A 13821-nucleotide genomic window follows, 5' to 3' on the forward strand; every position below is an offset into this window, starting at 1 on the left:
CACTTTAACAGAGGGATCCTAGCTTACTATTTTAAATAACCTTAGCTCGATGCTTCACTGCCCCACTTGAATAAGTGGAACTGTTTTTCACTGGTTTCCCATACAAATGAGCCTCACTCTGTGGTTGTGAAAGCAGGGTTTTGTGGAACAAGTGGTAAAACAAAAAGCTAGTCCAGCTGGGGCTGAGCACAGCTTTTGGGAAGTTCCCAAGGCAAGAAACTGTCTAAATTGTCATTTTGGAGTTGAAATTAGTTTTACTTAAAATTGGGATTTCTGAGCTTCCTGCTGAAACGGACACTTGTTCTGACCCCGCTGGTTGGGAGAACGGTCCTGTGTCCAGTGCACAGGACTGGGAGTGTCTCTGCCACTGCATTTCTGTGTGATACTGAGTGAGTTTATAACCTTCTGTGCCTCACTTTCCTTATCTGTAAAATGGGGATAATACTTAACCTACCTCACTGGGGTGTTGAGGCTTAATTCACAGATATTTCTGAAGGGCTTTGAGACCCTTGGAGGGAAGGTGCTCTAGAAGGGGAAAATCTTGTTACAGTATCCCAGTGTCAGAGCAAAACCGTTTCATCCCCTTTTAATAATGGTTTAATAGTCTCCATGACCATTACTGCCTTAGCAAAATGTTGAGAGCTTTCCTGATCAATTGGGATTTAAACTGGTTTGGGGATGGGTCCTCTGCTCATTGCTGCCTCCAAATGTTACTTTCCCTCAAGATGGCTGCTGCCAGTAGGCGGGTCAGAAATACCCATTTTAAATTTCCTAAGTTCAAGTACAGTTTAGACTTGAACATTTGAAATGCTGTACAGAGCAAACTGGGGAAAGGGCTGTGTTAAGATTGCCCTGTGCCCTGGGTGATTAGCAAGCATACTTCACAGATACTAAGGGTGCTAAAGTGCAGACCAGCAAGTTGTACTACTGCACTGTTGCAGGTACTGGGACATGTTCCAAGGAGTGGTTGGGGAGAGGGGTTAGGCGAGAATGTGCTTTTGGAAGGCTGAGATGGGTTATTCAGGCTTAAACTGGACACAGGAGGCAGGTGTGTACAGTACACAACCTCTGAGGAGCTAAAAGACTGCATGCAGAGGCCTGGCAGCTGCCCATTCAGAGGCAAGTTAAGCTCTAGCTCCACCACTGTTTCTTTGAAAGGTTTTGTGTTAGGGTTACTATAATGTTGTCTTGAAAGGCCTCAGTGCTCTGTTTACAATGATCTCCTAATCTGATGAACTCTGGCAGTGCAATCAAAGAGCTATCAGACAAGGTGGGTCTCAATCAAATCGCGCCCCGAATAGCCTGGGGGGATTTCCCTCTGGGTCGACAGTTACTTCATTTGTTTTCCCTTGTAAACTTCTAACTCTGCTTTTTCCATTTAAAATCCCTGTGATTATGCTAATAAAATGTTACCATTATTTTCACTTGACTTGGTTCCAGTCATTTCTAGGCTTGTGGAAATGGTTCAAAGCAGCCATCGTCTGTAGCTCCTCTTGCCTTCCACGCTGGAGAAACCAAAGGCCACACTGGCAAGAGCTGAGGAGGGGGATGTTTATTAGTACGGTTTCGGCCTTAGCCTGGACAGGGCAGAGATGTAAAACTGAAGGTGCTAAACCAGAAACTGTCACTTGGGCAATAAGCAGACGTGAATCCTGACACACTCACTTCATCCTTCTCAGCACAATACGCTGGCGTTGCCACACCCTAGGGCCGTGCAATAACTGCCTGGACACTGGGTCATGAAGAGTGCTAATACCCTCCGGTCGTTCTCAACCTCTGCATGGTGACCTTACTGACAGCAGCTGGAAATCACAACCTACATTTAAACCCCCTGGACTGCATAGTAACCTTCCTGATGCACCTCTGTGCTAAGCACTTGTAATCATACCACTGATTATTCCACATAACACCACAGATGTATAGGCTGTTTGCAGTAATAACAATTAAAAAAAAAACCCCACATGCCTGAACAGAAAATGTCATCCCTGCCCTAAAGAGCTCACAGTCTAAAGGGATTTATACAGGCCAATGGCAGTAGCACAAGAAGAAAATAGGGCTTAGCTCTGGGACTTTGACCTTCACAAGGAATGATCACCAAGAAGCAAATGAAAACAAGGCTTTGGGCAGGAACCTGGTCCTGTGCACAGTAATGCAGTAAACCTGAGGTCAATAGAAAGCTGCTGTTAATCAAGAAAAAACTCGTACCCTTCCTGGAGACGAGTGAACTCCCAGTTTGCACTTGGAAAGTTGGAGGAACTGGTCTGATTTCAGATATCTGAGCATGGGTATGTGAAGAAAATGAAGTGGCCTTTATAGAGCTGAGACCTAAACTGATTTATTAAAATCCCCCAGATCCAGCACCAGAGCATACAAGCAGCGTCTGGATTGGCAGGCGGCAGTACAACAGCAGGAATTTCTAATTAAAATTCTCCCAAGCTGGCTAATCCTAAACTCTTGATGCTATCTGTGTGCTGTGCGCATGTATGTATGAAATCCAAAAGTTGACAGGAATGCAGTGTTAAGGTCCCCGACTTAGAACTTTAATTCACAACTTAACAAGAAGTTAAAGATTCTCCCAGCACCATTAACTGGGCCCTGTTATGAGCACAAAATATATATATATTTTTTTCATGTTAAACATGTAGCTGAATGTATTGCTGTTTTGGTTTAGCACATACACAGGGCCACAAATCACCCACCTCGGTCCTGATTGCCTGGCTCTGGGCAACGGAATATGTTCCTTTAAAAAATATCTAGTTTGGGGAAAATGTCACCTTCCCCCGTTCTTGTTTTTGCACCTGCCATTTTCCCTTGCTCCCAAAAATGCAGTGGGACGGAGAGAGGATTTGACTGTTATTTCATAGCCATGTTAGCATGAAGGATTTTGCAACCAGTCTCAGCAACAGCCTGTTTGGACAGAAATAATTCGCATTGTTCAGTCTCCACATTCCATTCAGTTCTCGGCCTCCCAGCTCAGGTCCCAGCCCCCTTCTCTCTTCCCAGGCTGGGCTGGTTCATAGTGCCAGTTGCAATATGGTGACCTGTGATGTTGACAGCTGGGGACCTACCACTTCATTCCACTGGCCCCCAAGCCAACCAGCAGATGGCAGAGACTTTCAGTGGTTAATGACAATAAGTAGTTTTCGCTCACGCTTTCTCCTTTTTTGACTTGCTGCGTCCCAGTCTCCAGCATAATTCTCCCTTCCCATTAACACAGGACGTAGGAGTGCAGCGCCCTGCCGTGGTGGTGGTGGTGTTATTGACTATTTACAGAATCCCCCAAGCTGGGGAACCAGACCTTGTGTGCCTCCCACTCTGTTGCCGGCTGAGTAGGGTAAGTGGCGTGGAGCAATCGGCCTTTGAGGTTAGGTGGGGTCTTCCAGAGAGGAGGGAGGCTACTAGTTGTGTCTCCTGCTATTTGTGCTGAAGGCTGGGGCTACTAGCTAATGGGGCTGGGAGTGATTCGACCTGCACGCTGTGCCAGTACCTGCCTTGAGCTAGTTTACATAAAGAATCTGAACTGCGGCAAGGCATGTCCAATACAATAGGTATTGCAGGATAAGTCCAGGGGTGTTTCTTCTGGAATCTGAGCTGTGACTTTCTCTACACACTGCACACTAAACACACAAATGGAGTTCAATAAATAATGCCCCTACTGAACACTGCCTTGACTGAGATTTCTAATGCGAAGTCTGGCAAACGTTCTCTCACCCCCCATCTAATCCCAGTAACAACCGGCTCCAGGCACGTCAAGACACCACACGCACAGGTGCAGCACGTACAAGATCAGTTTGAAGCTGAGGATTAAGACGAACAGGCCCCAACCTCTGAATATTTTGCAGAAACACGTAGGGGATCTACAAGAACCAAATAACCTTGGACTTGGTGAAAATTTAATCTTCAGTCCCCTGTGTGGGGCAGCTTGGTATTTACATGGAGACAAAACCTGATCGTGGAGGCAGCCACACTTGTATTTAATTTCCAGAGCCACCCTGTTTTCGCCTTTCCCCGAGTGAGTTTGGCTGACACTCCAGCTTCGGAGAAGGCTCACGGCTCCCTCTAGGGCCCATTGACAAAACTTCAGAGGTGGGCACAGGCCTCAGAACTCTCTCTATGCAAGGCCTCTTTCCCTGCAGTCACCAGCCCCCTCTTGGGTGGGCCTTAAGTGCCTCATGATATCCAGGGATTGAGCCCAGATGCCGCACAGGCTTCAGGAAGAACCAGAGGCTTGTGTTTGCCACGGACGAGAATTTGGTAACCAACCTATTACGAATGGTACCAAACACATTTTTAAACCCAGACGGGCTGATCTGTTGGACTGAGCTTCAGGCTTGACAAATACTGCAGGGGCGATGAGTGGAATACCACACAGTTCGCTGTGTGTCTTCAGCATGAGCCCGGAAGGAGGGAGATGCTACATCCCCTGTGCAGCTGGGAAAGACGCCTTGCTTTTTTGGTAAGATTAGAAACGTGTCCCTGTTTGTTTGGGCAAAAGGTCTCTTCCTTCTGCAGGGCACTGGCTGTTACAGTGGTGTCATGTCTCAAACAGTGAAACCCTTCGGTCGGAAATGGGCTTTAGTCCTTGTCTACATGAGAAAGTTGCACCAATTTTATCTTTTAAATTATTTTTTTACACCACAATCACCCTGTGTGGAGACTTAAACCAAAACAAGATGTTCTTATCTTAAACCTCTTCCTTACCGGCTGAATGGCAACAGCCACTCCCGCTTTTACACCGGTTTAAAAATCACACCTTGAAACGGAGTCGCTTTTCTGGTGTAGAGGAGCCCATCTAAACATACACTGGTGTTAATAAAAGAGCTCCTCACAAAACAAGCCCTCCTGTCACCTCATGGACTCTTAGCCCAGCACTCAGGTGTTGGGGTGGCTGACTAGAATTTCCAGCTGCATAACTAGACCCCAAGCATGTTCTAAATGAAAACAGCACCCCAAAACCCTCTGCTCTCCTGCCCAAACTGCTCCCTGCTGGGCTGAATCACTTAATGAGGCTGACTTCAAATCAAGCCAAAATGCAACAAACCAATATGCGTACGGAGAGCAGCTGCTCCTCTATTGCACCGACATCCATCTGACCCTGGGTTTAACAGGAGTAATTATAATGAATTACTGAGCCAGGATCAACTCCGCCCTCCCCCGCTTTGCGCATAAAAAATAAAAAAAATCTGCCTCTTGCCAGCCACTGCCTATAAATGATAAATTAGGGTTACCATCCGTCCCGGTTTTTTTCAGCTTTAAATGGCCGTCCGGGGGGAGATTTCTAATCAAGTAGAAATGTCCAGGATTTCCCCCTTCCCCTCATGCAGAGTGCGGCGCGGCTGATTGGACGCCTGGCCTGATTGAAAGCCTCTCGCAGCCACTAGGGCCTCTAGCAGCCAGAGTCCCTCCCCCTCCTCCCCCACAGAGCAGCGCTGCAGTGTTTGAGTCCACCTGGAGCCTGCAGCTCTCCCTCTGCCTGGTGAGCGGGGGGAGCAGGGCAGGCGGGGGGGGGGGGTATAGAGGCTGCAGGGGCAGGGCAGGCAGGGGGCACAGAGGCTGCAGGGCAAGTGGCGAGCAGGGGGCACAGAGGCTGCAGGGCGAGGAGGAGCAGGGCAGGCAGGGGCATAGAGGCTGTAGGGGCAGGGCAGGCAGGGGCATAGAGGCTGCAGGGGCGAGGGGGTGCAGGGGCTGCAGGGCGAGTGGGGAGCAGGGGGCACAGACGCTGCAGGGGTGGGGGGGTGCAGAGGCTGCAGGGCCAGGAGGAGCAGGGCAGGCAGGGGCATAGGGGCTGCAGGGCAAGTGGGGAGCAGGGAAGCACTTAGCAGCCCCCAACCAAGATCAGAGCGGGAAGGAGAAGGGGGCAGAGTTGGGGCAGGGATTTTAGGGAAGGGGTCGGAATGGGGGCGGAGAAGGGGCGGAGTTGGGGCAGGGCCGGAGGCGGGACCGGGGCCCCGTGGAGTGTCCTCTTTTTTAAATATGGTAACCCTATCATAAATGTCTGCTTTGCCTCAACATGTATGTAGCAGCAGGAGCCCCTTTGTCCGTGGGTGAGTCTAGTGCACTGATATTTTTAAAATATTGGGTTTCAGTGTAGGAATCTGGACTGCAGCGACTCAGAAATTACTAAAATTACGAGCCTGCCATGGAGCTAAGAGACATGGATATGTTAGTTCTATTCCAGGCTCTGCCACTGACTAGCTGTTTGGCCTTGAACAAGTCAGTTACGTCTCTGTGCCTCTGTCTCCCACTGTAAAGTGAAAGCGTCTCAGAGCAGGGGCTGTGGTTCCGATGCTGCTCTCACACTAACTAGGTTCACACGTCACTGGAGTCACTCCTCATTTACACTGGTGTCACAGAAATCAGAATCAGGCTCCAGCTCTTTAGAAAGAGAAAATACACTCTAGCCCATACCAGCACAATATACAACTAGTAATAAAACGGGGATAATACCTTGCAGGCGTGTTGTGGGAGATAATTAGTGAACATGGTTTTTGTATCCTCAGGGGAGAACGGTGCCATTTGGTGCTGTTAGTGTGGAGTCTGGGGGCTGAGGGGGCAAGGTCTTATTCCAACTTAGTTATCTGTGATATTGGCTGGGGAAATAAACTGTGCGCGCGTGAGAAAGTGAGTATTGTGTGTGCCAGGGCAATTGCTAGGCCCCTTGACCGGATCTGGTTCCTTACAGACTCACCGAGTAGAGGAGCCTCAAGGGTCACAGAGCTGTTGTCATGGTTCCTACAGTCTCACCAACCTCAAAACTCGCCAAGAGTTCAAAAATCATGCCAATCTCCCAAAGTGGGGTTAATACATTTCACAGTACAATTTAAATATCCGGATTCAAATATTCAGATCCGTCCCTCCCAGGAAGTTATACTAGGGGCAACGTGCAGACAATAACTACGTTGTCCCTCAGTAACTGGGAATTGAAAGTAGGTTGTCTGTGAGTAACTATGATCCACTAGAGAAGAATTTCAGTCTCATTGGCACTGTATCTCATTTCTCCTGGTATTTCATCAGGTGGTCAAGGGACCACCTTTATTTAGAACGTATCACCAGACATCGGCAATACCAGGAGAAATGAGCGACAGTTTCAATGAGAAGCCAAGACAGGTAAGTAGCCAAAATACTTCTTTAATTCTTTATTTATTCAGGGACTAAATTCCTGATTACTGAGGCGTAATTTACACTCATGACATTTACTTTTCACAAGCTACTCCTAATATAACTTTTCATAAGACCAGCAGACTGGCCCTACTGGGTCAGACATAGCTGTTCGGTTTTATGCAAGTAGAAAGTTGGCAACCCTAGGGTGGGGCGACTCAGGGAGAACACGGCTTTAAAAAGCCTGCTCCTAAGCGACCAGAGGAGCTACGGAACAGGAGCGGGTAATGTGAGTTTGTTCCCCATGTGAAGGAGGAGCCTGGGGTGAGCTTGTCTGTGGTGTGTATTTGCATTTGTTGTGTGCTTGCTGCTTGAGTGAAGTATATAGTGTGGTCTGTTTGAGGGACCTTGTGCTGAGGCTAGCGGCCTGCTATGCAAGTGGAGAGCTGCATAAGGAGGCTTTCATCCCCAAGCCCTTTACCACCCATCAGCCCCTAACCAGGGGGTGAGGCTACTCAGGGAGAACAAGGCTTTAAAAAGCACACTCCTATTAAAGCCTAGAATAGTTATTTTTTCTTGAATATAGGCTAGATTTTCTCACTCTCTCAATTCCTGCCAAACGATTACCATTCTCTCTCTTTCACATACATCGCTTGTTGTCTGTGTGTGGCCGTGGTGTTTTCCTCGAAATTAATGAGCGGTCCTGGGTGAGACAGAAGATAGAGAAGCGAACACTAAGAGAGAGAGGTCAGCTTTTCTTGCAGCATTTTTCTAGGCAATCTGCCCTAAGCATTCGGTGCATGGAAAGTGGCAGGCACCAGTCTCCTCTAGCAGAAGCCCCTAGCCCCACTATCCTGCCGCAGGGCAGAAGCCCTGAGCTCCCCCCGCCCCCCAAGTCTGGTAGGTGGAGATTGGGGGCAGACCCGTACTGTAACTGTGAAAGAGCCCCATGCGGTTTGGCCAGCCGGGATAGCACTTGCACACGTTTTCTTGTATCTGTTTTGCTGCGAGAGTTAACAGTGACAGAGTACGTCACAGGAAGTGGGTGGGTTTATGCAATGTAGGAGTACGCAGCAGCAGCCAGGGAAAGCAGTGCGATGAACCCAAGTAACCAGACTGAAAGAATTTGCGGTCTTTAAGCAGAATTGTGTGTTGAATTCTTGCTTTGAATTATGACGTTGGAGTCATTTGGGGGGGTGATTGTCACTTAAGAGTTTCCTAGTTGTCAAAGTCTCCTTGATGGCATTTGGTCCCTGTCTGGGAGCTCCTCGTGGTGACGTAGAAAGCTGTGGCGGAGGTAGGGCTGTCTCGTTTTGCAGAATATTGTTATCGCTTCTCGGCCTTTTGGCTAAGATCAAGTGTAGTATCTGTTCTTATCAGTTTAATATCTGATACGTCCTCTATCTGAGGACTATATATTAAATGGATTTTTGGAACAGGGAGATGGAATAGGAGCTTGCTCCATCCACTCCACGCATCGACCTGGTATTGCAGTACCTCCAGGAATGGTGCACCTCCCCTCGGGGAGACTATTGTGGTGAAAAAATAGAATCTGTTGAATGTGTTACACCAATACTGACTTGGACTCAGAATATAGTCCAGGAGTGGCAGACTAGAGATCACTTATTTCCTGATGCTTGTATGTACCTTATGAACCAGCAGGTGGCACCACAGCTCCACAGCCAACCCTGGAGAGAGGAAACTGAACTCTGCAGACCGAGCAGAGCCAGGCTGTTGGGACCCACAGGACGGTCCAACGACTTACTGCATGGCTTGCCATGTTGTAGCAGTCTGCCACCCGCCCATAGGCCAGGTAATCATCCATGCTGCATTCGGTGCAGTAAACTGGATAGCCCCCAATCTGTTGCTGGACTTCTGCCTGCAGTCTCTTTTTACTCCTGCAGCTCTTTCCTTTCTTCTTGTTTTGTGTTTATCAGGGGTCTTGTTTTTTTTAATTGCCTTAAGTTGAAGGAACGTTAATGAAGTTTATCTACCCACTCACTCCCCCTCTAATCTCCCTCAAAGCTTTCCTGATCCCTAGCTCCTCTGGTAGCTTAGGAGCAGGCTTTTAAAAACTCGGTTCTCCCTGAGTAGCCCTAGCCCCTGGTTATGTAGTTCATAACAGTTTAATCATCATTAAAAGTGTGAAGATACCAACGATAAAAGTATATAAAGATTCTGAAAATAGCCTCCCCTCTCCCCCTCAAAACTAGCACAGTGCCCCCTCCCCAAACACACACCTCTTCAAAAGCACCCACTGGCAAAGACAAGAGTCAGCGCCTGTGCTACAGCCAACAAGCTCACCCCAAAGGTCACATAGTCGCTCCTCCTTCACCTGGAGAACTGCCTCCCAAACTCAGGTTAGCTCAGGGGTCTCACACTCAAATGGCCATGAGGGCCGCATGAGGACTAGTACATAGGCCAGAGGGCCACATTACTGACACCTCCCACCCCCACCCCCCTCGGCCCCGCACCCACTCCACCCCTTCCATGAGGCCCAACCCCTGCCCCGCCTCTTCCCGGAAATCCCCACCCCAACTCTGCCCCCAGGGGGTGCAGGAGAGGTGTGGGGTGCAGCAGGGGGTCTGGGTGCAGGACGGGTGCGGCAGGGGGCTCAGGGCAGGGGGTCAGGGTGCAGGAGGGGCGTGGGATGCAGGAGGGGGTTCAGGGCAGGGGGTCAGGGTGCAGGAGGGGTACAGGATACAGCAAGGGGTCAGGGTGTAGGAGGGGTGCAACATGGGGCTCAGGGCAGTGGGTTAGGATGCAGGAGGGGCGTGTGGTGAGGCAGGGTGTTCAGGGCAGGGGGTTGGGGTGCAGGGTGCAGCAGGGTGTTCAGGCAGGGGGTCGGGGTGCAGGAGGGGTGTGGGGTGAGGCAATGGGTTCAGGGCAGGGAGTCAGGGTGCAGCAGGGGGTTCGGGGGCAGGATCTGGCCCAGCACCTACCGGGAGGCAGGGCAGGCTCCCTGCCTACCTGTCTGTCTGCCCTGCCCCGCACTGCTCCGGGATGAGGCTGGAACGGGCAAAGGGGGGCGGAGGGGCTGTGTGTTGATGTTGCTTCATGCAGCGCCTCCAGCAGCTCCCATTGGCCGCGGTTCCCCGTTCCTGGCCAATGGGAGCTGCTGGGGGCGCTGCCGCAAACAGCAACGCACAGCCCCTCTGCCCCGCCCCCCCCTTACGTTCTAGCCTCTTCCTGGAGCCCTGAACCCACCGAACCTAACTGAATCCCACCACGTGAGGGTCACCCCATCCCCATTACCCAGCCCGCTTACTTATACCCATGACTGTCTGTACTTTCTGTATGAGTGATGGACCCTCACCGCTTCTCGGCTGTATCTTGATCCCACCCACCATTTACCCCCCATTGGGGACATTGCAGTCTGTATATATTATGTGTGCTGCCCAACCCCAAAATACTAGCATCCCCCTATACTCTGTATGTTACCCCCCAAATGACCAATAACTGACTTTTCAAACTCTATGTATCATCTATTTTTAATTATCTAAAACTTTTAAATCTGTTCTTATCAGTTTAATCATCTTTTTTTATTTGATAAACTGCTACACTGATGCAATATATCTGCTGCTCTAAAAAAAAAAAAGAGCTAATGGGATGCATCCCGCTGCCCCTAAAACACAGCCCAAAACACTGGCCACTGCCCCAGCGCGTCACAGGCTCCCGGCAGTTGCCCCCGGTTCTCCCCTGAGTGCTCCTCAGACCGCTCCCCAAAAAAGACCCTCGGGGTCTCAGAGCCACGGGGAACCAGCATCTGCAGAGGAAAGAGCAAGAGCGAGAAGGACCCCCCTCGAGATGCTGCCACAGAAAGCTCCCACATCCCGAGACCAGCCTGCTGGGACATCACGGAGAGGAGGAACATCCACCCCGCACTCCTGCCCCCAGGGAAGCCTCACGCCGATGACCAGCAGCAGGGAGCCTGCCCCACCACGCGCCTACCGCAGGGAGCATCGCGGACCGATCGCCTGCAGCTGCGGTCGCTGACAGACTGCCCCCCCGCGCCCCTGCTACCGCCCAGCTGCTGCTCCCCCCGCCGGGGGACTGCCTCCTTGGGTCCCAGCCGCCTGGGAGACCAGCCATCGCCCAGCTGCTGCTCCTGATGCCAGGTAAGTGCCCCACTGAGCCCCAGCACCTACCCAAATGAGGGGGGCTCTCACAGCCCCCCCCACCGCCCACACCACCGGGGGACTCCTGCCCCGTGCCCCGGCTGCCGCTGCCTGTGTGGCCCGGGGAACCCCCCCACATGCTCCAGCCACTGCTGGCCGAGCCGCCGGGGGATCCCTGCCCCGCTCTCCAGCCGCTGCCCCATGTGCAGACTGGGGACCCCGGCCACCACTGCCCGCGGGACCCGGGGAGCCCCACAGCGCGTTTCAGCTGCCGCCGGCCGGGGACCCCTGCCCCCGCGACACGCTTCAGCCGCCGCCGCCCAGGCTGCCTGAGGACTCCTGCCCCGCTCCCCGGCTGCCACTGCCCGAGCAGCCCGGGGAGGCCTGCGGCGCGCTTCCACCGCCACCGCCAGGGGACCAGCGCGGGGAGCCCCATGGCACACCACAGCTGCCGCTGCTCTGGCCACCAGGGGACTGCTGCTCTGCTCCCCAGCTGCAGCAGCCCCCGGGGATCCCCACCACCTGCCCCAGCCGCCGCTCCCCGAGCCACCAGGGGCCTCCCACCCCGCGCTCCAGCCACCACCCGCTCACGGTGCCCGAGGAGCTCCCTGATGCACCCCAACAGACAAGACCCCGACCCGCCACCCAGCGGCTGCTACAGAACCTGAGAGACCTGCCTGCCCATCACCTGACACTCCAGCTGCCGAGTGACTCCCCAGCTGCCCACCAGCCGCTCCAGCCACCAGAGGACCCCCCCCAACCACTCCCCTGCTGCCCCAACCGCTGGGGACCCCCTCCACGCTCCTGCTGCTCCAGCTGACGAGGGACCCACCCACCGCCCCACAGCAGCTGCTACTGAAAGCTCCCCCTGATGTCCCCCAGCTGCCAAGGGAACTCTGCACTACGCCCCAGCCGCCGCGAGACATCTCCCCTGTTCTCCTGCGGTCCCCGGACACGCCCCCTGCTCCCCAGCAGCTCCAGCCATCACGAGACAGCTCCCCTGTCCTCCAGCAGGCACCAGACACACCCCCTACTCTCCATCAGTCCCCGCCGCTGAGACACGACCCCCCCGACCTCCAGCGGGACACCCTCACTGGAGAAACCTCTACTACCACTGGGACCCCCGCACCACAGGGGACTGACGACGACCCCGTCTACGTGACGTACCCCCTTGCCGCTGATGCGCTCATCTGCCCCATCTGCTTGCCGCCCCGACGTTTCCATCTCCTCGGAGGAGTCACCAGACACCTGAAGAGGTGCCACAACAAATCCACCGCCTTCAGCTGCGCCCTCTGCAGCCTGCCCTTCGAGTCCCAGAAGAGATGTAAGGCGCACCAGGCCAGCTGCAAGAAAGCCCGCACAGCAACAACTCTGGTTCCGGCCTCCCGCCCTCCTGTGCCCCGGCCCGCTGCTCCTGTGCCGCAAGGAAACAGGGCACCCCCTCCAGCCGCTACCCTGAAACCCACTCCAGTCCGCGAACCAGTGGACCAGGGCCCCACCATCGAGACGACGCCTCCTGCAGCGGGAAACGTCGACCAAGCCCCTGCCAGCAGGAGACCTGTCACATCCTCCCAGGTCGCCCGGAAGCTCTCTGAGCTGAGACGTCTCAGTGCCCTCCCAACGCCCAACCAGCGTGACCCCCACCTCAAGAAGGGTCAGCGCCCCGCCACGCGTGGCCGCTCGAGATCCTGCCTCCAGAGGTACCGACGCCGGCCCTCAGGCCACCCTACGAGCACCAACCACAGGAAGAGCCAACGCGACTCCTCAGCCTGCACCGCGAACCCCACCCGCCGAGGGTACGGGGTCCACGCCCCAGATCGCTCTGCAAACTTCCACTGTCAGAGGAGTCAACGCCACAACCAGACCGCAGCACCAGACCCCCATCGTCAGACGGACCAGTACGACCCCAGAAGACACCAGACCGATCCCTGCCGCCAGAAAGTCGGACGCTTCCACAGCAACCCCCCAGACAACAGCCGTACACGGAAGACCTAGCACGCCTTGGCAGGCCGCCTGGATCGAGGAGCTCCAAGCGGCAGCCTCCTTCACGGAATTCGACCCGCTCATCGGCAGACTCACCCGCGAGCTGTCCGCGGAGATTGCCTTCAGGAGGCAATCAGGAGGACACCGAACCAGACACCCCCAGGCGGCCCGTCCCGCACCGCGACACCAACACTAGGGGAGTTGGAAGGAGGAACACCGGCCGCCGCTACGACCCGGCAGCGGCTTCAAGGATCCAGAAGCTGTACCGGACGAACCGCCTCAAGGCTGTAAGAGAGGTCCTCGACGGGCCCCCGTCCTACTGCACGATCCCGCCCGAGCGCCTCCACAACTACTTCCACGGAGTGTTCGATGGCGTGCCCAGGAACGACGCGCAGCGCCCGGAGTGCCTCCACCCCCTGCCCCGCATTACCGATGCAGACGATCTGGAGGCAGACTTCACCCCTAAAGAGGTGACAGCCAGGCTCTCCAGAACCAAGAACACCGCGCCCGGAAAAGACAGCATCCCCTACAGCCTCCTAAAGAAGCGAGACCCCGGCTGCCTCGTGCTCTCCTGCATCTTCAACTTGTGCAAGCGATTCGGCCGATCTCCCACCTCCTGGAA

General features: G+C 53.7%; 1 non-coding gene across 1 annotated transcript; it reads left to right on the forward strand.

Annotated features, from left to right (window-relative positions):
- Positions 1 to 8426: 8426 nt before the first annotated feature.
- On the forward strand, positions 8427 to 8617 carry LOC135890658 (U2 spliceosomal RNA). The gene has a single exon (XR_010562224.1). It is a non-coding gene; the product is annotated as a U2 spliceosomal RNA (small nuclear RNA).
- Positions 8618 to 13821: the final 5204 nt, after the last annotated feature.

The sequence above is a fragment of the Emys orbicularis genome, chromosome 16 (assembly GCF_028017835.1).
Source record: "Emys orbicularis isolate rEmyOrb1 chromosome 16, rEmyOrb1.hap1, whole genome shotgun sequence".
In the NCBI taxonomy this organism is placed as follows: domain Eukaryota; kingdom Metazoa; phylum Chordata; order Testudines; family Emydidae; genus Emys; species Emys orbicularis.